Genomic DNA, 26,996 nt, shown 5'->3' with positions numbered 1-26,996 from the left:
GTGTAGTCTCTCTAAAAATAGTGATTGCAGCCAGGAAGAAACAGGGTCCAGAAAGGACACACACCAGGTCCGAGGGAGCAGTTTCGGATCTGATGAAGCAGATCGGGCATCTAAGGCAGTTGGAGCCAAAGATTTAGTCCTTAGATCCAACCATTTAAACATTTTAAGGGCTAGCTCTGTGGTAAGATCAGAAGGAGTGGAGGATCCAGAAGGGTCCGACAGACTGTTTCAGGGCTCCTTTTTGTCTGATTTAGAGGTCTGAGCTCCAAATAATAATTCTGAGAAGGTTGGAGGCAGAAGACCTTTCAAAATAAGCTTATTCTTGCAATCAACTAGTGCCAGTGTATTAAAAGCTTTGCAAATACTGCACAACACCTTTAAGTGTGCTGGGCCCAAGCAATAAACACAAGAGTCATGGGCATCTAACAGAGGGGTATTATGCCCACACTCTTTGCATTTTTGTAACCAGAAGTTTTTTCAGCCATCTTAATAAAAACAGACAGTATAACACTAAGTTTTTTTTTTTTTTTTTTTTTTAAGAAAAGTAGAAAATTTACCAACAATGGTAATTAAAAAAAAATACCACAAGGATAAAGAAAATAAAAGAATACCAACAATGGTAATTAAATTACATTAAGAAAAGTGCAAGATAAGAGAGGAATAAAGACAAGAAGAATCTAGCCAAGCTAGAATTTCCACTGTGCGATTCCTTAAACCACTTTTATTACATATTATTATTATTATTATACTTACATGGGGTATATGCAAATGACACAAAAAACAAAATAGAACATGGCCACAAATCCACTAATCACCAGGCTATGCAGTCCGATAGAAAATTTATTCTGGTACCACAGCCTTTCGCCTTCTAAGGAATAATTTAACATCAATGATACACCATATATATATATATATATATATATATATATATATATATATATATATATATATATCTCCAATGCTGACAATTAATTGTGCAATTATTCAGTTGATACAACTGAGAAACATCATTTTACACTCTAAACTTCTTTATCCTTTTAAACTATTTACACTTAACATGGACACAGACATTCACATAAAATTAATAAACATATTGCATCACTTTAAATATGCAAACATATTTATAAGTAATTTAATACTAAATCACTGATCATTAAGTTAAGCATTTACAATGTTATATTACTGTCAATGTTCATGCCTCTGGGGGTGGTCATGTCACTGGATGCTGCTCCGAATTCTACTTTGCACTTTACTCATGGCTGTGTTCATAATGCTGGGGAGAGAACATTATTTTTTGTTGACATTTTGCATGAGAGGGAATCTAAATTATCTTCTGGTGATCTGTGGTTATTGAACAGACATGATGGCACTGAGGAAATGATGGCACTGAGGAAAAGTTTAACGTTTTGGAGCAGTTATTAATGAAGTAGGTATCTGTGTTTTATGACACCAAACTGCTAGAGATGTATGTCTCTTTAAATATCACTCCCAAAGGCTTACGAATAGATCAACTGCCTGCTGGGGACTTTATGGAAGGAGGAGGCGATCTTTTACAGAAATGGAGGATTGTTTCTTTAAATTGCACCTTGGCTTGGTTATGAATTTTAATTAAGCGTAACCACAGAGTGTGTTGCACCTGGAAATAACGGAGGAACAGGATGTTTTAATTTGTGAAACATCTGAGGTCAGATTTCAGGAAACTACATCTAAGGTGAAAATCAAGTTGCAGCAGGTGGAAGCAAGTATTTTGGTCTACAAAAAGAAAACACTTAATTGGACATTGGAGCTTTTCAGCATAATATGGTTTATCCCAGGCAACGGAAGAAATGCCCAGGAAGGCCGAGGGGCAGGGGAGGAGCAGCCAGTATGCAGGACTCTTCCTTTTCATTGGCAGAGACAAGCGCAAGCAGCAAAAAAAGTAAGTCTTTTGAAGATGTGTCTTTGGGGGGGGGGGGGATGAATGATAAAGTCCAAAAAAACTTCTCAACAGTTGCACAACCTCCGAAGTAGGGAAGAATGTGGAATTACGACAGGAAAGGCCGGGGCAAACACAGTCAGAAGTAAGACTATGACTTTGTATTGAACTCTGAGTCTGCTTTAACTTTTGGGGATGTAAATGTTGATGCACAACCACTGTCTGATGATATAAGGGTTGTTGAAATGAACACATTTTTGTGTTGCACATCTTGGGTGGGTGACAGGCTTGTTGAACCTTTAAAAATTGTTAATTTAGCTGATTTGTTTACAAAGAACACGGTGAATATTTTGTTGAAAGCTCCCAAGTTTGCTCCTACTAGACTGCCTTGTTTGGCAGACTTGAGTTTGGACACAAGACGTTTTTGTTGTAAACTGCATTTAAAGGTTCATTTCTCTAACTGTAATAAAAATGATGGTAATGCTGCAAATGAAAGTGATAATGAATCTTTGTCGGATATTAGCTGACATCAAACTGATTTGTTTTTTGAATTAATTCAAGAGGATGTTAGTGAAGGGGAAATGTATTTAGAGGAAACTGATGCCATGCAATGAGGGGATGGTTTTAATACTGGTCACTATCAACTCGATGCCCCTTTGCTTTCTAGGAAAAGTGTTTTTTTTGCCCACCCAAATCATCTGTGACTTTCATTTCATTTGAGAATGTTTTGTGTAAGAAGGTGGAGTGAATGGGCAGAATTACAAACTATACGGTCTCACTTGGATAAATATGTTTTCAGGGAGGCAGATAAAGAAGGCAACTGGGTAACTATGAGCAGGGATGAATATCATAATACGGTTAGACAACTAATTTATGGAGACATTGATTATGTTCAGCTTCCCACGAACCCAGTACAGAGATTTAATGGAGAATTGTCCGATTTATTGGACAGAGGAGAGAGGTTAGGTTTTTTGGGGGGCAAAGACTTTAAAAAGTTGCAAATAAAGGAATCCAGGGACCTTAAATTTTTGGCCATTCCCAAAATTCATAAGGAAATGATGAACCCCGCTGGAAGACCCATAGTTTCTATGATTGGTTCATATTTACAATCTGTGGGTTTAATTTTGGATTATCATTTTAAAAAGTACTTGGATAAAGTACGTTCCCACAACAAAAATACTGGTGAACTTTGTCGGGGGTTAAAGGAAGCAAGGTGGCAGAAAGTACAGTTGTGTACACTTACCATAAATGTAGATGTTCGAGTGTATTCACTGTTGCAGTCATCACATTTGGGTTATCTGCCTGCAGGTAGCCCTCAGCCAGCCTGAATACCAGTCTCTTTGGATTTCTGCGTCGGATGTTGTCGCTTCTTCCAAGACATCAAGTCGTCAGGGGTACAAAACATGCAGCCGACGGTATTACATCAGTTTTTCTTGCCCCAGATGTCAGGTGCTCCCACAATAGGAAGCAATTATATGGTATGGTATGGTATACCCCCATCAAAAAGCAAATACACATGAAAAAAATATATATAGCAAACAAGAAGGAAAAGTAGAGCCAAGAGAAGTCAGGGGGCTGGAGGGAGGGTAACCAGGACTGCAACAGTGAATACACTCGAACATCTACATTTATAGTAAGTGTACACAACTGTACTATGTTCTTTGTGTTTCACTATTGCAGTCATTACATTTGGATAGATTCACAAAGCTATGGTTGGGAGGAGGTAGTTAAAGAGCATTAGGGCCAGCTATTAAGCCCTGCAAGACTGCTGTGGCAAATCCAGCACTGGATTTAGAAAAGATAGGCAGGTGGTAACGCTTGGTGAAGGTACGTACAGAGCTCCAGGTAGCAGCTTCCAGGATGTCCCTGCTAGGGACTCCTCTGAGAAATGCTGTAGAGGTAGATGCAGCCCTGGTGGAATGTGATCTTACCCCCTGTGGGGTAGGTTTTCCATGGTGCTTGTAGCAGAAACAAATGCAATGGGATATCCATTTGGAAATGGTTTGCTTTGAAATGGCCTTCCCCTCTACCCCTGCAGCAAAGCCGACTAGCAGCTGGTCAGATTTTCTGAGAGGCTTAGTCCTGTCCAAATAGAATCGAAGTTGTCTGTGCACGTCCAGAGAGTGCAGTATCCATTCCCCTTTGTTTTGTGGATTAGGGAAAAAGTAGGCAAATGAATGGACTGGTTTAGGGCCACACTAGACACCACCTTGGGCATAAAGGAAGGATTAGTCCTGAAGGAAACCCTGTCCGCATGGAAGATAATGAAGGGTTCCATTGCCATGAGGGCCTGTAATTCAGACACTCTTCTTGCTGAAGTGATGGCTAGAAGTAAGGCTGTTTTCCAAGAAAGGAATTTCAACTCTGCTGTTGCAGCTGGCTCAAAGGGGAGAAGAGTGAGCTTTTTCAATACAAAGTTAAGGTCCCAGGCTGGAGTGGGAGGTCTCCCGGGGGGGGGGGGGGTCAAATTTTTGGCCCCTCTAAGGAATTGTTTTAGCAAGGGGTGAGAGAAGAGGGGTGGCTCAGTATTATAATATGCTGAAATGGCAGAGGCATGAATCGTAATTGACGAGAAGGATAGGCCCTTGTGGTGCATTTCTGTCAAGTACTCTAGAATATGAGGTAAGCTGGGCACCGTTGTGCCCATCTCCCCTGAGCCTGGCTCCAGGAACAGTATCTTTTCCGATTTTCTGGTACTAGGCCTCCATGCCTCCAGAATGACATCCCGCACCTGCTTACTGAGGGGATGCTAGAGGAAAGCTCATGGAATTAGCCAGGCTGTAAGGTTCAGGGTTTGAAGCTGAGGGTGCAGAATCTGGCCCGCCTGCTGGGACAGCAGGGAAGGGGTCTGAGGCAGGTGCCATGGTTGTAGCAGTGTCAGACTGCGCAACAGGGGGAACCAGTGCTGGCGTGCCCAGTCTGGTGCAATCAGTACTGTCCTTGGCTTGTCCTGTTTGATCTTTACTAGAACCTTCAACAGGAGAGGCAGAGGGGGAAAGGCATAAACCAAGACGCTTTCCCAGGTAAAGGACAGGGCATACACTTTCCAAGCTTGACTGTGGGGAGTTCTGGTACAGAATTTGTTCAACTGGTAGTTCTGAGGGGAGGCAAACAGGTCTACCTCTGGGGTCCTCCATTTGTTCCTCAAGAGGATGAATATTTTGGGTGCAGTTTCCATTCGTGTGGGTCCATGAGATTTCTGTTTAAGTTGTCTGCCAGTGAATTTAGTTTGCCTGGCAGGAATTGAGCTTGTAGGTGCACTCAGTAGCACAAGGCTGTGTTCCACAGAGCCATGGCTAGTCAGGAGAGAGGGTAGAGGAGTGGGTTCCCCCATGCTTGTTTATGTACCACATAACTGTGGTTGTGTCGGTCTTTATCAATAGTTTTTTCCTGGAAGAATAAGGTCTTTGAAGGCTGTCAGAGCATTCTGTACAGCTAACATTGTTTTTTCACCGATATGCAGGTGCATTTGTCTCGGGTTCCATTTGCCCTGAATGCACTGCCCTGCCATGTGAGCCCCCCATGCATAGTTTGATGCATCTGTTGTTAGGGTTTGGGCGGCAAGGGGTAGGGGAGTCCCCTAGTTGTGGTAGCAGGCCTCTGCCCACTAAAGGAACTCTGTCCTTAGACAACGAATGATAAGAATCATTGTTTCCAGGTCCTGAGAATGTTGACACCATAGACTTTTTAGATACCACTGGAGTTTCCTCATATGCAGTCTTGCATATGGAATTAGCAGAATGCAAGAGGCCATGAACCCCAGAGCTTGCAGTATTTTCCGTGCAGATAGCTGGGTTTTTGTGGTCACTAGTTTGAAGTAGGTTGTCAAATAAACTTGTTTCTCCGGAGTGAGGAATGCCATCTGGGAAGTTGTGTTCAAGCTTGCTCCCAGGAATACAATCTGTTGACAGGGTACTAGGTGAGATTTCTTTTCGTTGATGGTGTACCCCAATGAGGTTAAAAGTTTCTTTACAAATGCCAGGTATTGTAACAGCAAGTCCTGGCTTTCTGCCTGAATCAGGCAATCATCCAAGTATGGGTAAATCTGAATATTTCTCTGCCTGCAAAATGCAATGGCTGGAGCTAGACACTTTGTGAACACCCTGGGCGCAGCAGATAAGCCAAAGGGAAGAGCAGAGAACTGAAAGTGCATGGAGTCCGCCCTGAAACGTAGGTATTGTCTGCAGGATTCTCTTATTGGGATGTGCAGGTAAGCTTCCATAAGTCTAAGGTTGCCAGCCAGGCATCCTTGGCTAGCATAGGAAGAAACTATTGAAGAGTTAGCATTTTGAATTTTGGAACCAACAGAAAGTTGTTGAGAATAGAGAGGTCCAGGATAGGACGCCAGGAGTTTTCTTTTCTGGGTACCAGAAAAAGTCTTGAATAAAAACCTTGTCCCCTTAGTTCTGCTGGGACAGGTTGAATAGCCCTGATACTCAGAAGAGAGAGAACCTGCTGTTGGGCCTCCACCCATTGATTTGGGGGGAGGTCTGGCCAACCATCTGGGGTTGGTAATGTGTGGAAGTGGAAACTGTATCCTCGGGAAACTATGTTCAAAACCCATTTGTCCTGGGTAATGAGTTCCCAGTTTTTTGCATGCTGGGCGAGCTTTCCTCCTAAGGGAGCAAGTAGTTGAGCAGGGCTTGGAAGGGTTAAGGTTAAGTCATTGTGCCATTTTTCCGTAGGGGGTGGCTTACTACTCCCTGCTTTGGAAGTTGGAGCCCCCCACTGCTTAGATTTGTGCATAGCCTGAGACTGAAGTCTTGGTGGTCTGCTGTTCCTGGGTTTGGACTGAGAAGGCCTGGAAGGGACTGGAAAGGACCAGTTATTTGAAGGCCAATGCCTACTGAATCTGGGAGGCTGTACTTGTAGAAAATCTCTAACAGTTTGCATAAATTTAGCTTTTTGCTCCATCCTTTTGAGGACTTCCTCTGCTTTGTTGCCAAAAAGGCGGTCTTGGTTTAAGGGTGCATCCAGTAATTTAGCTTTAACATGATCTGGCAAGTTTTGTTCCTTAAGCCAAACATGCCTTCCAAGTACAGACCCAGTGACAGCAGCCCGGCAAGATGCTTCTAAAGCATCAAAACCACATTGCAAAGTATGTTTACCAACTTATTCTGCAGAATGCATTAAATCTTGCAAGTCTGTGTTCAGCACAGTCAGGAATCAACAATTTTCTGTTTAAGTAGTCCCATAATATGTTGCTGATACTAACTGGCACTTTAAAGCCCTAATGGCCAAAGTAGCAGAAGTGTACATCTTCTTACCCCATCTGTCTATGGCTCTAGAATCTATATCAGTAGGGGTAGGATTTTTGGCGGCAGTAGCCTTAATGCCTTTTGGTCCTTGGGAAATGGTCTCTGGATCCGCAGTAGGATTCTTGAAGAGGAACTTGTGAGAGTCAGGTACTCTGTAGTACCGGTCAGGTTTTCTGGGAGCGGGAGGTATAAAGTGCCTGGGGTAAGGCTAGATTCCAAGAAAACATCATCTACAATAGCCAGAACAGGAGGGATAGCTGGAGGCCTGTGTTGAGGCAGGAGTAAGACTTCATTAAGTATCTTTTTAGACTCGGAATAGTCCTGGCTTTCCCAGCGGAAATGCTCCCTAAGGGTATGCAAGGTTTCACCAAAAGAAAAATCTTCTGGAGGGGAAGCAGAGGGAATGGAATCCTCGGCATCAGAATCCTCAATAAGTAGATAAGGGCAAATCCTGGTAATCAGAAGGAGCAGAGATATCAGATTCCTGATCAGAAGAATCATAAGGAAAATCAGTTCTAGGTCTCAGAGAGGGAAGGCTGGTTTCCCCTAATTAAGGTAATAAGGTCTTCAGCCATTCTAAGCATTTGTTTTTGAGGCATATGAGCCTGAGTCACCAGTTTGGTTGACTGTTTTCTAGGTGTAGTGCGAGTTTTAGGCCTGAGGAATTCGGTACTTCTAGTTGGAAACAATGCCGTCGGTTTAGCATGAAAGTCTGTAGGCCTGAATACACCCTCAGAAGCCGGTGCCTGCACAGCGTTTCCAGACCCATCCAAGGTAGAATCCACAGGTTCCATAGTCAAAGAAGCATCTCACGGCATACCGGACTCCGAATGGGTCTCAGTAGAGGCCTGTGAATCTGTAGTAGCGGGTATCCAGGGGCTGTGAAAGCGCTTCACTGAGTACCGGCAGACTGGCGACTAGCTTAATGGAAGCGTCGCCGGTAGTTTTGGACCTATGTGGTCTGTCTCTCTTTATCCTTACGTTTCTTTTGGAAGATCGGTAGTTGGATGGCTTAACGAAGCCATTTTGGAGTACGGAGATCGAGAATGAAAGTATTTAGCTACAAAAATAGCCCGACAACTAATAGTTTGGGCGTTAAACAAGGCACAAAACCGACAGGGAGGGACGTCGTGGTCTGGGCCTAAACAGGTGATGCAGTAAGAATGAAAATCTCTATCAGGTATTTGCTTTCCACAGGCAAGACAACTGTTAATTTATTCTGACATCGGTTAGAGCAAGAAAAAGGATCCCCATTGGGGTACTTAACTTTTTGAAGACTTCGGTCTGAAACTCGAAAATGAAAATTTCAGGAGTCGGCCAACTGGCACTTGCTAACTGCTTCTGCTTCGGGCACCGCACGGCAAGAAAGACTGATGTAATGGCGTCGGCTGCATGTTTTATACCCAACGACCTGACGTCATGGAAGAAGCGACAGTATCCGACGCAGAAATCCAAAGACTCTGGTATTCAGGCCAGCTGAGGGCTACCTGCAAGCAGATAACCCAAATTTGATGACTGCAACAGTGAAACACGAAAAACATTGAATACTTCTGGGTGACCACTGACATCAATTCACTATACTCTAACATAGACACTAAACGGGGCCATGAAGCCATGAGTAGAATTATGGGTGAAGGGCCACGAACTTCCTTTTTATTGTCAATTTCATAATTTTGCTTTAGTCACAATTATTTCAAATGGGGCAATAGTTTTTTTTTCCTTACAAAAGAGAGGTACAGCAATGGGAGCAGCATTTGCCCCCACTTATGCAGTTATATACATGGGTGAGTTTAAAAAACAGTTCATGTACCCTACACAATATTTTGTACAGAACATTATTTATTATAAAAGGTACACTGATGATTTGTTTTTTTTTATGTGCAAGGGAGACCAACAGGAATGTTTGAAATTTGTGGAATGTTTGAACAGTACCATTCATGGTTTAAAATTTGCTTGTCAGATGAATTTTTCTGGCATCAATTTTTTGGATGTGGAACTACACATAAATAAGAACCTTGAAATTCATTACCAACCTTATAGGAAGCCCACGTCTCGGAATAGTTTTTTGCATGCAGAAAACATGCATCCACCATATTTAATCAGGTCCTTATCTTTTGGTGAATTTAAAAGAATTGATCAGGAAAGGTCTGAAGAAGGACTTAAAGTCTTTTTGAATCAAGTGTACGATAGGTTAAGTACACGGGGGTACTCTCATGAAGCAATGATGGTAGCCCGGAATAGTTTTGAGAATAAAGGCAAAATATTTAAGAAAAGTACTTTGAACACAAAGGCATTTCATAGGTGGGGTAACAAGGAACAGGAGAGGTTGTTCTTTGTGACAAAATGCTCCCCCTTTTCAAGCATGTTGGAGAATATCGCCAGAGAATACCGGCATTTAAGATTTGAGGATGTAAACGTGGGACATCTTTTTCAAAACATGCGACTTTCTCTTATGGGAGCTATAATAATTTGATGGAAATACTGCGTGGGGGTGGTGTTTTTTTGTGGTAGGACACAGAGTGGGCACACGGACAAGTGGTCAATGTTTTGTTTGTAGTAGGGTTAAGAATCTAAGTGGCTGCAAGATTAATGGCAGGTTATACAGGGCTAGGGAGGGTTTTCAATTGTAATACCCAAGATGTCGTGTACATTATTGGATGTGGTTGCCAGCAAACTTAAGTTGTACGTTGGGCAAACCAAAAGAAAGGTTAAGGTCAGAATCATGGAGCACTTAGAGGATGTGAAAAAAAGTAACATTAATAGTCCTGTACGCTACCATTTTGCATCTGTACATGGGTGCTCTGACAACAGTTTGTTTTTCAGTGTGTTAGCACAGCCTAATTTGAAATTTGGGGGTAGCTTTAAAGATGAACTCAACAGGTTAGAATGCAGAATGATTTTGAATTTTAGAATGTTCTCTCCCAGAGGCATGAACATTGACAGTAACATAACATTGCAAATGCTTAACTTATTGGCTAGTGATTTAGTATTCAATAACTTATATGTTTGCATATTTAAAATTGTGCATATGCTTATTAATTTTATGGGAATGTCTGTGTTCATGCTGTTATTAAGTGTAAATAGTTTAAAAGGTTAAAAAAATTTAGAGTGTAAAATCATGAGTTTCTCAATTGTACTAAATGAATAATGGCATAATCAGTTGTCAGCATTGGATATATATAGGGTGTATCTTTGATGTTAAATTATTCCTTAGAAGGTGAAAGGCTGAGGTACCAGTATAAATTTTCTATCAGACTACATACCCTGGTGATTAGTGGATCTGTGACAGTGTTCTATTTTGTTTTTTGTTTCGTGCCTTATTTATTGGTGTAATATTTATGCAAATGACCCGTTAAGGGTATCAGGTATTTCAGCTACATGGCAGTTCTGAATGTCCTTGACTTTTTACTCACTGTTTTTTTAGTTTGTTAGGTGGGATATTTTGCAGACACCTTAAAGGTTATGGACATCAGGTGGGTACAACAACCCTGTGTTTCTAAAGAGTAGCCAAACAGTCCATTTATGCTGTGCTGATGAGGCCATGAGAAGGCAGAAACATGCATTTCCACAGCTAGCGGGGTTTGGCTTTATTGGCATGAGTTTGTCCAAAACAGATTTAAAAAAGAAAAATTCATGGGCATTCAGAAATGCCATATAGCTGACACAACTGATGTCCTTAAGGCGTCATTTGTATATATCCCATGTGCCTCTAATGCAAGAGGTTTAAGGAATCATACAGTGGAAACTCTAACTTAGCTAGATATTTCATGTAGTTTTTACTGATAATGGCGGAATAACTTAGCTATATATAAAAAAATGGGATAATGGAAAATTTAAATAAACTGTTTACTTATCCAACTAGAAACACTAAAGCTCGATAGCTAACAGCAACCACACTCATACACGAAGGTGGCAAACAAGAACTGAGATACTGTAGGGGACTAGACCATTATGGGTAAGAGAGGAGCTCAAGAGTTTCCAGTATCCACAAGATGTAAAAAGTGGCAGAGATCGATCCAAACCCAATTGAGGAATGAAAAAAAGCTGACAACATCAGATCAGCTGTTACACTACAATGCATTTACTTGCAGATATGAAGTATGAAACTCTAATGTCTAGCATTAATGATGGACTTGGAATCATCTGTGAAGTGGGGGGATCAATGGGGATGCTCCAATTACAGTATTGGGTATAGGGGGTTTTGTGTGCATGTTTTACTGTGCATTTGTGTGTAGGACAGTGACTGCTGAGCTGTGCCTGTGCTAACACAATGCAGCTGCCCCTGTTAACTACTGCAGGAAAGGACTTATAAATCAGCTGATAATGAGGTTTTCCTCATTGCGCCTAACGTATCTCTGAATGCACTAGTATTAGATCATAGAAACAGGACCTTTTCCTGGGACCTGCAACACAAATGGTAAGGTTCTTTATGAATCCTCAGGAATATAGTTTGACTTGTGAAAGTGGAATCGTTAGCCTTTGTTTTTTGCAACAAGATAAACTGCATTATTATTGGCACTCTCTCTTTCTACTACCCAGTCAAACACAGCTGCAGTTAATAGTCCACATAGACTGGCCACCATAATTCTGAGTTACTTCTAGGAGTGAATGCAAGTACATAGTAAAATGAAATACTGTCTAACCATCACTGCTGTGAGAGGAAGCCCATAACACCACCTATAGTCATCATGCTGCAATGCATTACTATGGCACATGTTCTTCTTTGCACTATCCAGTAAGGGTTAACATTAATAAACAAAAAAAAAAAATGGGAGACGCATACATCCTGAGATGCATGGCTTTTTGTTCCTGCAATTATGGCTATGAAAATTATTTGCACATTAATGGTAACACCTTAAGAATAGCAGCTGTGGGGTACAGTGCAAGATGTCATCTCCTGATTTACGACACAGCAGGAGATGTACATTACAGGAGTTACTGATGCCTGCTTAAATGGGACTAATTATGGAAAAGATTTTTAATAAAAGTACAGTTGTGTACACGTACCATAAATATAGATGTTAGAGTGCATTCACTGTTGCAGTCATCACCCTGTTGTGGTAGCCCTCGGCCGGCCCGAATACCAGAGTCAATGTTTTTCTACGTCAGCTGCTGTTGCTTGCTGACTTGACGTCAGGGTGTCAGTGCTATAAAGAAAAGCAGCCGACGCCATTACATCAGTTTTTCTTGCCCTAACCAGTCAGAAGCCCAAGTAATATGGTAAAGAGGTCTTGGTGGATAAAAGCAAACTAGAGAAGCTTATGTCTCCCTAAAGAAAGAAGATACAAGGGGGAAGGAGGGAGGGAAACTAGGACTGCAACAGTGAATACACTCCAACATCTAGATTTACGTAAGTGTACACAACTGTACTATGTTCTTCATGTTTCACGGTTGCAGTCATCACCTGTGGGAGGATTCCCAAAGCTGAGGAGAGGGGTGATAGGATTAATAAGAGACCTAGGCCTGGGTCAGCAAGCCCTGCAGAACTGCAGAGGTAAACCCTGCCGTAGCCTTAGAAAATAGAGGTAGGTGGTAATGCTTGGTAAAGGTATGGACAGAAGTCCAGGTGGAAGCTTCCAGGATGTCCCTGGTGGGAACTCCTCTGAGGAATGCTGTGGAAGTGGAGGCTGCCCTAGTGGAATGGGGTCAAACAGATTGGGGGGGGGGGTTCCCATGTAATCTGTAGCTGAAATGGATACTGTGCAATATCCATTTGGAAATGGTTTGCTTGGAAATGGGCTTTCCCTCTGCCCCTGAGGCAAAGGTGACAAGTAGTTGGTCTGTTTTCCTGACGGTATTAGTACAGTCCAGATAGTATCTGAGCTGTCTGTGTATGTCTAGTGAGTGCAAAATTCTTTCCTCCTTGTTTTGAGGGTTAGGAAAGAAAGTGGGTAGGTATATGGCCTGGTTGAGAGTCACATTAGATACCACCCTGGGCATGAAAGAGGGGTTTAGTCCTTAGGGAAACCCTGGCTGTGTGGAAAATGATGAAGTGCTCAATGGCCATCAGTGCCTGAAGTTCTGAAACCCTTCTAGCTGAGGTGACAGCTAGGAGAAAAGCAGTCTTCCGGGAGAGGAATCTTAGTTCTGCTGAAGCAGCAGGTTCGAAGGGTGGGGAGGTTAGTTTTTCCAAAACATAATTCGGGTCCCAGGCTGGTGTGGTTGGCCTTCTGGGAGGTTTGACATTAGAAGCTCCTCTGAAGAATTGTTTGATCAAAGGATGGGAGAACAGGAGCTGATCTGTGTCAAAATGAGCTGAAATGGCTGAGGCATGGATTTTAATAGAAGAGAAGGAGAGGCCACTATTAAGTAGTTCCGCTAGGTAGTCTAGGATAAGAGGGATGGAAGGTTGTGACGTACTGCCCCCTCTGGACTGACTCCAGGAGCAGAATCTTTTCCATTTTCCAGCATAAGATTTTCTGGTGCTGGGCCTTCTGGCCTCTGTGATAATATCTAGGACCTTAGATGTCCCTGGAAAATCCAACCAAGTTTAATATCCACAAATAGCAAGCACGAACATCAGGTTAAGCACTTCCAGCCATCAATGTCAGGACTTCATCAGAACAATCCTTATTCAAAATCCAACCCTTTTATATAGCTGCATTTACATATTATCAACCAATTATCTTATTAATGCAATACTTATTACAGTTATAACTTGTATAACTGCAGAAATTAGTAAGGATAGTATATCTTACTTGGAAGTGAATTTAAGAATGGACATGGGGAGCCATAGTTTGTCATCTGGGATTTTTAGAAAATCTACTTTTTCAAATTCATATTTGGAATTTGAAAGTATGCATCCATACCTTCAAAAAAGTCTATTGTGAAAGGGTAATTGGTAAGGGCTGCCAAAAAGGTTAGTTGTGATAATGAGTTTATGCAGGAGATGGAGTTTATTACAGGGTTGTTTGTAAAAAGAGGGTATCCTGAAGCATTATGTTTAAAAATAAAAGAGGAAGTAATTAAAAATGTATAGATGGGATTTACAAGCCCATTTTGAAAGCTAGTAGACACAGGACCCAAATACCCTAAAATAACAGGATGGATATGGTAAAAGCCAACCAAGAAATGGGAATGAGTTTCATTACCACCTATAACAAAGATGCTGGCATGGTAACCCAAGTCATTAAGAAAAATTGGGGGTTATTACAACTTGACCAGTATATGGTTGATAAACTGGGATTATTCCCCAAGTTTGTTTTTAGAAAGGATAGATTCTTCAAAGATATTTTGGAGATGTGTAATGAGACAGGCATAAATAGTACTAATAGATTGTTGGGTAACTTCAAGTGCGGTATGTGTACTTATTGTACATATATTTTGGAAACCAATGACACATTTTATTTGAATGGGAAAAAAAAGAAATATAAATAAATATATATATATATATATATATATATATATATATACACACACACATATATAGAAGGCCATTTTAATTGTTCCGAGTAAAAATGCGGTCTACATGGCAAAGTGTATATACTGTTCGGTGCATTACATTGGAGAAACATGTAGACATTTTAAAGAAAGAATAAGGGAACATTTGTCAGATATTAGAAATAAAAAAACATACTAACACCTTAAGCAGACATATTTTAATGTATGAAGGACATGTTTTTTAAGTTTTTAGTGTTACAACAGATCGCCAAAGATCAGCAAGGTAGAATCCTGAATGTACACTTGGATATATGTGAGTTAAAGTGGCAGTTGCGTTTAGATGCAACTAGCTATTCAGGCATAAATGAAAATACTTAAGCTGAGGCACACCCTAGGATAGATGTTTTTTAAAATTATTTTTTATAAAAAGTTTTTGTTTATTGATATAAGCTGCTTTGCATTAATAGGATAATTGGTTGATAATATGTAAATGCAACTTTACACAAGGGTTGGGTTTTGAATAAGGATTGTTCTGATGAAGTTCTGACATTGATGGATGAAAGCGCTTAACCTGCTTGCTGTTTGTGGATATTAAACTTGGTTGGATTTTCCAGTGATGTCTGGGGTTTCCCTCCTTTGGAAATTGTGGTCTTTCCATTTCGTTACACAATATCTAGGACCTGTTTGCTCAACTGGGGCCCCTTTCTTTGGCTTTAGAGCATTAGCCATGCTGATAATTTCAGAGTCTGCAAGTCTGGGTGTAGCATTCCCCCCCTCCACCTGAGTCAGAAGGTCTGGGATAAGGGGAAGCTGCCTGGGAAGCTGTAGTGTCAGGCTGCGCGCAGTAAGGGGTACCAATGTTGCATGGGCCAATCTGGAGCAATGAGGATGGCCTTGGGTCTCTCCTCCCTTATTTTGATCAGTAACTTGGGAATAAGAGGCAGAGGAGGGAATGCGTACACAAAGAGTGTTCCAGAGGAAGGTCAAGGCATCCACCTTCCACGCTAGGTGATGATACTCCATGGTACAGAATTTTTTCACATGATGGTTGAGATGCGAAGCAAAGAGATCCACCTCTGGAGTACCCCACTCCTGAGTGATCTGTAGAAAGACTTTTTTGTGGAGCTGCCATTCGTGGGGGTCCAGTAAGTTCCTGCTTAGGTGGTCTGCCAAGGTGTTGTTGATCCCTGGTAGGTATTGGGCTATTAGGTGTAGTCCCATGGAAGAGGCTGTCAGCCAGAAGTTCATGGCTAGCCTACACAGAGGGTAAGATTGGGTCCCTCCCTGTTTGTTGATGTACCACATTACTGTGGTGTTGTCCATTTTGATAAAGAGAACTCCTGGCTTGAGATGGGGTTTGAAGGATGTCAGAGCTATTTGTACTGCCATCATTTCCTTCTGGTTCATGTGTAAGACAAGGTGCTGGGCATCCCAAAGACCTTGGGTGCACCTGCCTTCTAGGTGAGCGCCCCAAGCAATGTCTGAGGCGTCGGTGGTAATGGTCTGCCCAGAAGGGCAAAGGGTGAAGGGAAGATCCTTGTTCTTGGCACAGGCCCCTGCTCACCAGAGAAACTCGGCCCTTATACAGGGGATCAGAGGGAGAGAGGTCTCTACAGGTTGAGCGTGCTGACACCAAAGGTTCTTTAGATACCACTGAAGTTTTCTCATGTGAAGCCTGGACAGAGGACTCAAGATGCCATGTACCCCAAGGCTTGCAGGAACTTCCTCACAGTAAGGTGACTTCTGGAAGCCAGCTGGGAAAAGTAGAGAGGAAGGAAGCTCTGCTTTTCTGGGGATAGGAAGGCCATTTGAGATGCTGTGTCCAGCAGTGCTCCCAAGAAAATGATCTTCCTGGAGGGTGTTTGCTTTGATTTTTTCTCGTTGATGGTGAACCCAACAGAAGTTAGGAGGGTTTTGACAAAGAGGCAGTCCTGGAACAGCTTTTCTTTGCACTCTGCCTGAATGAGGCAGTTGTCCAGATAAGGATAAATCTGTATGTTTCTCTGTCTGCAAAATGCTATGGCCGAGGCTACGCATTTGGTGAATACCCTGAGAGCAGTAGATAAGCCAAAGGGTAGTGTAGAGAACAGTGTTGTGAACTTGCTCTGAAGCACAGGAATTTCCTGCAGGATTCCCTTATGGGGATGTGGAGGTAGGCATCCTTTAGGGCTAGGGTCACTAACCAGGCATTTTTTTGTCAGCCTAGGCAGCAGCTGCTGCAAAGTTAGCATTCTGAATTTGGGGACCACCAGGGAAGTGTTCAGAATGGATAGATCCAGAATGGGGTGCCAAGTGCCCTCTTTTCTGGGAACAAGGAATAGTCTGGAATAAAAGCCTTTACCTGTTTGATCTGGGGGAACAGGTTCTACTGATCCCTGGGATATAATGTTTCAATACCTCTACCCACTGATTTGGAGGCAAGTCTGGGTACTCTATTGGAATTGGGAGTTCATTGAAAGAGAATTTGTATCCCTGAAAAATGATCATTTAAGGCCCATTGGTCCTTTGTTACTGAAAGCCAATTTTCTTTGCAGAGGGAGAGCCTTCCTCCTAGCTTTTGGTCATTGAAAGGAGAGCAGAGGAGAGAGGGGGAGTCATTGAGAGTTTTTGCCACAGAAGGATGGCTTAGAACTCCCTGCCTTTGGGGTGGAGGTGGTCCACTGTTTGGTTCTCTGTTGTCCCTGGGATAGGGGCCTGGATGGTCTGCCCCTGCGGGGCTTTACCTTGCCCCTGTCTGCTAGGTGCAGGAAAGGACCAGTGTTTAGAGGGGAAATTCAATCAATGTAGGTTTATTGATACTAGGGACAGCTTTATACATCCTGTAACAGGTTTTATTTCCTTAATGCTACAGCACATTGTGGCACTGAGAATGTAGTTTATTTAGCCAGGTGCATTTCATGCACCGCATTCTATATAGGTAAAACAAATAGAAAGTTAAGACAACGCATTAGGGGAACATGTATATCATATACGTATTGGATCGGATCACAATGCTTTAGTGAAACATGTGAAGAATTGTGATTCCTCCCATGAATTTAAATTCTCAGTGTTGCAAAATATTGCCCCTGGACTTAGAGGGGGAGATATTATATGTCACACAGAGAATTGTGAGATGAAATGGATAGTCAAGCTTAGAGCTGATAGAACACCTGGGCTCAATGATAAAATACCCATGAAACCGGTTTTAAAACAAAGAAGGTTGAAAGTGAAATAATTAGTTCATAATTTTTTTTGAACAGTTGATGTGGAAGGAGTTTATTTCCTTTTTCACTTTCATTCTTTTTATCATTTTTTCTTATTTTTTCTTGTGTTTAAATTTGATGAATTTTACACTGTACTTGTAAGTGTTCATCTTTATAAGTAATTGATGGGGAAGGGGGTTATTTATTTGTTGTATTTTAACATTATTCTATTTTTAATTTGATCAAGATGTGATGTCACATATGATGTCACAGTTGTATCATAGCCCTTATATAAAAGGGTCTGTAATTAGTTTATGTTTTTAAGGTCTGATGAAGCCACTTGGGTGAAAGTGCTAACCGTTTGTTATTTATGAATAAACAAATAGATCCTGATATCGAATGTTTTAATATTTTGAACGCATTAATTTGAAGGTTCTACATTTAGTACTTTTAACAGAAAAAGCCTTGGTTACTTCTGTGTTGTGACTGTTTGCTTGGTTATTATATATTTTTATTCATCACAGAAGAATTTGCCTTGTGTGGGAGCGGATTCATCTTCATTATTGTTTGGATTATTTTATCTACTTACTTTAATAATATAAACATGTAGTGTGCTATTGTGATGTTTTGGGTGGCACATGCAAGCAGTTGGCATTATTTAGAAAAAATGGCACTACAACATAGTGGGCAATGTGAATGTATCAAAAGATATAAATGCATGGTTTGTACAGCAGTTATGATTATTAGCAATATTTTTAAATCTACATTAATATTGTCAAAGCTATGTGATTACAGGTGAGCAAATGCTACCACTGTACAGTGTATTAAGGCACACAATTCTGCCACTGATTACTGCCATCTAACATGCACTGTTTTCTAGATTAATATTGCTGCTTTGAAATAACATTAAAATATTACAGGTATAGTTTGCATTAGTGTGCAATATGATTTCTTGCATGACTACAGGTTTTACAACAAAACAATATTATCTGGGATGGAGTTTCAGCAGGTTAGAGCAGTTTAGAAAATGATCTTTCACAAACAATGAGGGTATCATTTTACTTATTTTCAGTGAATAAAAAGAACCACACCATCATGTACAGTTATGTTCTTTTTTGTAGTTATGCTTGATAAAAAGATCCAGAAGTCAGTCATCAAAGAACAACTGCAAAATAGCTGTATTTGGCTACTTTTGCTTCTTGCCAACACCACAGAATAGTACAGGAAGGTAATTCTGAAAAGAAAACGGTTTATCTATTAATGTTGCAGGTGGGATCACAGCCATCAAATTATAAGCTTCCGTCCTGGTCACAGCACCATAACTGCCTTACTATCCTTCCTAGAAACAGTCAATCAAGCCCGAGATGCCGGACTTCTTGTATCCACAGTACTGCTAGATCTATCGAAAGCCTTCGACACCATCTCCCATACACACCTTCCCTCTCATCTCACCAACCTTAATCTCTGTCCTAATGTTCTATCCTGGTTCTCCAGTTACCTATCTGACAGATCTCAAGCTGTCAGATGGAAGAACTCTACCTCTTCCTTTTTGCCTACACCTACCGGCGTTCCTCAGGGGTCCATCCTCGGACCCATGCTTTTCAACATCTTTATAAATAACCTTCACCCTGCCATCCCCGATACTACAGTCATCCAATATGCCGACGACTCTACCCTAGTTTGTACCGCCTCTAACATTCCCGAACTACTCACCAAAACACAAATAGCTTTCTCCACTACCGAGAACTGGGTGCACCAAAACCATCTCTCCCTCAACTCCAATAAACCTAAAATACTAACTTTCCTCCCCAAGAAGGTGTCCTCCTGTGACAAAAACGCTTTCAAGGTCCTAAGCCAAACCAACACTGCTATTGAAGTGGTCCCTTCTGCAAAACTCCGAGGCATCACCATACATGAACACCTTAAATTTGATCTCCACATACACCAAAACAAAGAAAACCCACCACATGTTAGGTATGCTCTATAGGAATAATCAATTTCTTTCAAACTCCTCTAGGCTGACCCTAGCAATTACCTACCTCCTATCCTCTCTACTATATGGAGCCCCCCTTCTAACTAATCTGTCTGCTTCCAACTCCTCAAAACTTGAAGTTTGCTATAATAAGATCTCTAAATTTGCCATTAAATCTAAAACTTCAACACACCACTGCCTTACCCTACAATCTCTAAACTGGTTAGAACTCCCTAACCATCTTGACTATCTCCAACTAACCACCGCTCACAAATTAATATTCTACCCAGATAAATGCCCAGCCTTAAGCAACATCCTTCCCCCATACATCCCAAACAGATCTCTGCGATCTGAACACCAAAACCTAATCTCCATCCACAAACCTAAACGTCCCGCTGGACAGCTTCTACTCTCCTTCTACCTAGGTAAAAAATGGAACTCCCTCCCACCATCTCTTAGGACTATACCTAACACTGAATCCTTCAAGACCCAACTTTACTTATACCTGTCATCCAAATGGAAATGTCCTTGCTTTCACCCTATATAAACTCTAGGGATTTTCCCCTCTAAGCTCTCTATACTCCTGCTCCACTCTACCCTCATGTTTCTTTTTCCTTCCTCCAAAACTGATTCTCTTGACTTTCACTTGACTGTAAATATGTAAATACTGTAAATTCTGTATTGCCATTGAAAGACAAAAAAAAAAGTTTCTTCTTTTGCTGTATTGCATTGTCTATGATGTATATTATGCATGTGATTTCCCTGTCTGCAAATTTTTTTCTCTTGTATTTTACCTTTTACATCGTGTAACCTATTGTATTCACAACTGCTTGTGGAGCTTTTCTCCCCGGGCCTCCACTGAAAATGGGTACTTCTTGGCCCAGTGGACTTCCCCGGTAATCAAACTGAAAATAAATAAATAAATAAACCATTAACAAAAGCATTTTTTCTAGTCTACTCATCACTCCCTGCAGGGATCAGTTTTTCAAGCAAGTATACCAGAAGTTGCATGGATAAAGTACTACCCTGTCAACATTTCCGCAAACACAACTGTACCAAGTTACCAATAAAGATCCATATAAACTCTGCTCTATACTACAAAATGGGCCACACACAAACCCTAAGAAAAAGGGAGGCTCTGAAATACAGCTAAAACACAGACTGTTCTTATGAGAATGAAGTACAATTTGTTAAAAACCAAAATACCCTAGATGTATGCCAGTTTATAACTTACTTCTCCTTCCTTCGGTCCAAACTTTGGATTATAGATGAAGAAACTCAGTAATGTAGGAGGGTACTGCTTACACTGAGTGCCAGCTGCCATTCTAGGACTAGAAGAAAAAAGAAAACAAAATCATTCCTACTAACTTGACAACCACCAATTGTAGCAGACACATTCCAGTCTTGGGTTTTGCGTGATGGGCTTTTTTCTTATTTATTTTCAAATGTGTTTCCTTTGAACAAGAAGTCAATGAATATCACTTATTTTTCAAAAGATATTAAAGTTCCTGACTGAATAAATAAATGAGTAATACTAGTCTGGTTGTGAGCTATTCTCCTTAGAAGCTCACATCTTGGGTTTAGGCATTAGCCAGATTCAAAGGACTTATCAGAACAGAAAAGCTGAATATTTTACAGGTAGCCAATAACTGAGTAGGAGTTAGGGTTTGTGCAGCTCTGCCAAAACTAGGTAAGCATGGATACCACTGCAGACTGAAGTCAGCAATGTGGGGCTACTGCTGCTATGCTATATGGGAAATATCTGGGATCTGCAAGTCAAAAGGGTTGGTCAAAGGTCAACCTATTAAACTTTCTAGACTAATTTCTGATGAGAAGTTTAGGATGGGTGTTCTGCCTTCAATGATTTTGATGACAGACTTGACACCTATTCTGAAGCAAACTGACTGAGTTATAACAACAAATGCCCAGCATGACAGTATCAATTTTAAAACTGTTATGATTTTACATTTTGACAAGAATAACAAGCATTTGAAAAACATATGCCACAATTGGGACCTAACCATCAAGAATGGTCATCCCAAACAAGTTTTGGGTGATGAGCCTTTACCTGTGTATAAAAAGAAGCAGCAGCCCTAAAGAAAAGCATGAAAATAATTACAATAAGTACACCTCCAACTCAAGTAGTGTCAGAAAAATGACTGAAATGTGGCTGTTGCAGCCAATGTATCAATGACACAACTAATATATCTGTACAAAGATAAAAAAGGAACATTGGTTATGTGGGACATTACAATTGTGGTATAAAAGGGGTATTTATATGGCCTCTTGTATATCCTGCGATAGTTTTCTTTTTTTTTTTTTTTGAGTGTATGTGGAAGACAGAACTCTTACTCACTGCAAGCATTCTTAACCCTGGAAGATGCTGACATTTGTGCAGTCACAGAAAACTGGTTTAAAGCTGCAGAGAGCACCCAAGCCATACCCGGTTACTCATCCTATCATACATTCAAACCCCAAACCATGGGCAACAAAGCAAAATGAGATGGAGTTGCAATATATATATATATATATATATATATATATATATATATATAAAACACACACACCTCCAGGCTCATCAAACAGTATGACGCACAGGAAACACTCCAGGTGCAGTTAACAACTGAAAAGACCCCTGTTCGAATCATAGCTAGCTACAGGCTCCTCAAACTTTGACTCAAAATGCCCACTCCAATTATTTGGACCTCTTCAAATCTATCAAGATTCAACTCTTTACCCTGATCCTGGGTGACTAACTATCCAACCACAGATTGGAAGAAAAACTTATGACAAAACACAAATGCCCAGAGATTCCTTGATGTCATCAATGTAAATGTATTGGACCAGTTGGTCGACAACCCCACAAGAGGTGAAAATATCTTGGACTTGGTATTAACCAACATAAGTAACCACCGCAGCATCCCTACAGTGTAATCATCCCTGGTAAGACCCGACCACAAAGCAGTCACTTTCAAAGTCACCATCTCCCCTGACCCTCCAGCTAGGGCAAACAAAAAAACTTCTCCAAAAGCTGATTACAACCTCCTGAGGGAAGGTATAAACAACTTCACAGCCCCTTCCCCCACCACAGGAACTGGCACATATGTCCAAACATGCACCAAAGTATTACATGAGCATTTATATAAATGCATGGAATCTGGAATATCAGACAGGACGAAATCCTCCTCCTCAAGGAAGAGTAAACCTGTCTGGTGGACATCTGCAATAAAGGAAGAAATTGCTGTCCAGGACCAAGAAGGAGAAGGTGCCCAATTGGAAGCAATCTCTCCTTAGCCAGAACAAGCAAATAAGAGCACTAGTGAAATCCTCCAAAGTAAACTTTGAGTCCAACCTGGCCACATCTACTAAAGACAATCATAAGGCCTTCGTCACATATTTCCGCAAACTAAAGAGAAGCACCCAGGATCTGCTCAGAAATGGTGGTCAAGGACACCACATACACAAATGCTGTAGATATAGCCAACCTGCTGGCAGACAGGTTCAGTGAAAACTTCACTCCTCTGTACCCAATCAGTAAAACAGGACATGCCCAGTACCTGCCACCTCCCCTCATCTCTAGGGAGCCAGTCATCACTGCCCTCTCAAAGGCAAAAAATACAACCTCCATGGGACCCGATAACATCCTAGGCTGCATTCTACATGAACTCAGACAGGAACCTGCAGCATCATTAGGCACACTATTCAACCAAAGCCTGAGCACTGGCGTTGTCCCAGCCAAGTGGAGGACAGCCACGGTCATCCCTCTGCACAAAGGTGGAGCATCCACCGATCCAGGAAATTATAGACCCATCAGCCTAACTAGCCTGATCTGCAAGGCCATGGAGCGAATTATCATTGACCTCATTAATAGGGACATTGGCAACCTCCAGACACTCGATCCCACACAGTTTGGTTTCATCAAGGGGAGGCTGTGCCTGTTAAATTTAGTCAACTTCTTTGGGACACAGTCACCAAGGCCATGGAAGAGGGGACAGTGCACACTGCCTACACCTTGACCTGGCCGAAGCCTTCAATACTATTTCCCCACTCCGGTATACTAGATAAACTCTCCCAACTAGGTATTAATTAATATGTTACCAGATGGGTAGCAAACTGGCTCACTGATAGAACGCACTTAGACAAAATAGAGGAAGCCACCTCAAGAAGTAGACCTGTAACAAGTGGTGTACCCCAGGGATCAGTCTTGGGGCCTCTGCTGTTTGGGATATACTTTTCTGAGATGCAGGCCAAACCCAGTGGAATATGGCTGACCAAGACTGTACATGACTGCAAGCTAGTGCTTTCACCAATTCCCCTAGTGATGAGGACCATCCTCCAAGAGGGTCTCACCCAAACAAATGACTAGTGCCAGAAACATGGCCTCAAACTAAATGGCAAAAAATGCATCATGTTTGGGGAGAGTGACGTCACCACAAATTATCATATTGATAAATAAGGTCCTTAAGCATGGAATCAGTCGTGAGAGACTTGAGCACCTCGGGTGATAGCAAACTGACTTTTGACCATCATATTGCCTCCATTGTACAGAATGTTTTCTACATGGTCCACCTCATTAGTAAGGGTATCTCATCTGGAGACAAGGTGGTCATAACATCCCTGTATTCTTCCTTTAGAAAACCCATTACTGAGTACCTCACAAAGCACATGCAGCAGCTGGGGAGACCACAGAGTTTCCTCACCAGGAGAATTCAGGGCCTCAAGCATCTACCCTACAAAGAGAGGCTAAAGGTCCTATCCCTCTACTCGGTTTCCTACAGACTCCTCAAAGGTGACCTCTGTCTGGCATACAAAGCAATCTCAGACCTCGCCTTGATGGGACTGCTGCACATCCGCAAGTCAAGCTCCACTTGAGTAACTTGCACGGGCAACCACAACCTGGTCTGTGACATCAACAGGATTTCCTGGCGGGACAGATTCATGTCCCAGAGACGACTCCTTTTGTGGAATAGACTCCCTCTCCACATCAAGCAGAGTACCTCATTAACCCTTTTTAAGCACAACCTGGAGAACTGGATGTAGAACAGAAAATACACCACTGGGACTGCACCTGTGTCCCTGCTGGTCAGTGGCATACGGTGCTGACGTTTTGGAACATGGGCTAAATTCTTGGCTAGGCGTGTAAGGGCCTCAAAGCCAACAGCCTAGTAACTTTCCATGATCCTATGGAAGGATTTATGAGCATAATTCTAGTATCAAAACCAAAAATTCAACTAATGTCTTTAGTAAACATGCATAACGATGCACCAGTACCACAAAGTTCATATCTTTTGTACTGGAACAAGTTCCTTATACAGTACGAGGTGGAAACTGGGAAAATATGATTGACTACAGGAAGGTGTCATGGAAACTGAGATTAAATTCTGAGGTACATCTGGGTTTAAATAATGGCATATCTATTAATTGTGATTACAACTGAGGGCTGCCAAACTATAAAAAAATTGCTTGGTACCCGTTTTTGTGTGTTTTTGTATATTTTATTTCATATGAGTTTTGCTGTTTTTGTTATTACTAACCTGTGTACTAATTGTTTTATTGTTATGAATGTTGATTTTTTACGTATGTATTAATTTTTACTTCGGTGGAGCTTTTCTCCTCGGGCCTCTACTGAAAATGGAAATCTCTCCAGCTAGACTAGCCCGGTCAACAAATGTAAACTAAAAATAAATAAATAAATAAATAAAAGTATTTATCCAAATCACTTGTAGAGCTATTTAAATGTTTGTACAGCACTGTGTATTTGAATTTTGAAGAAGCCTTAAAATGAGATGAAAGTACTTAATTTCACTTAAAGACATTTGGTCAGCATTCTTTTTATGGTTCTTGGTTCCTAGTATTTGATTGTTTTGACCATCTATCTGAGCTTGGGTTTGCATGAGTATTTTTTCTACATGTTTGGGGTGGTGGGTGTACAGGAGACATCACAAATATGTTAACTCTGGGAACAAACAGACGATGGGCACTGCTTGGGCAGGGAATACTTGTGTCTGCATTAGAACTCAAGGAAAAAGGTAATGCACATTTTAAACCACAAAAGTAATACTGAGCAAAGTAAAACACATTATGACAATGTACATATTTTAATTTTTGAAATGGAACATACATCTCTCAATGAGAACTACTTGGATATCTAGTGCATAACATGGTTTAATGCTGTTAAGCAAGAAACTTCCAATCAGGGTGGAACAAAAACAAACAAACAAAAACATAATGCTCAAGGCATGCTTCTGTGTGAATTACACCAAGGTCCCTATGGCTCACTCCTACTCAATGTCCTGATGGAAGTTTAAAAAAATCCTACAGTGGCTACACTAACACTTTCTTTGATTGATATTCCTTTGGAAGAAATCAATGACAAAGCATTCCCCCTCTAGAGGAAATACTGCCTATGAGATACTACACATATGAAGCAAGGCATACAGTCTGCAGCACTCAGATGCAAACTTGGAAGATTATTCTTAACTTTTTCATCCATCACCTGCACACACTGGGATGAAGACTAGAGACCTTCTAGTCAGATACCAAAAAACAAATGGACAACAATATAGCGAACACTGTAAACATGCAGGTAAGAGTTTAGCTGACAATGGCAAAAGGCTGCATCTGTTTTAAATACAGCCACATAAGACAGAATCAACAGCCTCAACAAGTTTGCTCAGAAGCTGAGTGAGCAATGTTACTCATTCTGAAGCTATTGTTAGTAATTTTAAACAATGTTCTTACCACTACGACTTTCTACTGGGGCTGGAAGCTTGGAACAGTGAGAGAGAAATCTGAAAAACACAGGAATGTGAATTAAAATCCACATTTAAGCAAATCCAAATGAAAGTAGAGTGCTCAAATACATGCAAGCTGGCATTCAACAGAATACACTCCAGTTTTCAATAAAAATACATTTATAACTGAATTCTATAATATTCATAAAATATTTTCAATGACTTCCAAACCAATATGTAGCTCTCATAATATGTCATTTATTTACTTATGTTGCTTTTTGTAAGCCATCAACCTACAACAGTCAAAACCAAAAATATAAGGTAACTCAACCTTATGTGACCTTGAAGTTGATTATATTAAGTAATTACAGAATGAGATTGTCCATTGTAAGGGAGATGTGGGTGCTTGTCCTACATATGTACGTTCAATGCATTTAGTGGAATTGTACAATCATAGTTCACAAAAAATATATCACAACATATAAAACTATTATAACTGTGACAACTATCACAACTTATCAGAATGTTACTATGTCTGGAGAATGTCACGCCTAC

General features: G+C 41.1%; 1 long non-coding RNA gene across 1 annotated transcript; it reads right to left on the bottom strand.

The window, feature by feature from the left end:
- Nucleotides 1-20,940: 20,940 nt before the first annotated feature.
- Nucleotides 20,941-26,511, bottom strand: LOC122817345. The gene is made up of 2 exons (XR_006367213.1): nucleotides 26,449-26,511; nucleotides 20,941-21,038 (listed from the first exon to the last, which is right to left on the bottom strand). It is a non-coding gene; the product is annotated as an uncharacterized LOC122817345 (long non-coding RNA).
- Between the last annotated feature and the right edge of the window lie 485 nt (nucleotides 26,512-26,996).

This window comes from Protopterus annectens, chromosome 12.part0, assembly GCF_019279795.1.
Source record: "Protopterus annectens isolate FY-2018-M chromosome 12.part0, PAN1.0, whole genome shotgun sequence".
Lineage (NCBI taxonomy): Eukaryota > Metazoa > Chordata > Ceratodontiformes > Protopteridae > Protopterus > Protopterus annectens.
Note: the sequence above shows the minus strand (reverse complement) of the source record. Positions and strands in the feature narration are given on the sequence as shown.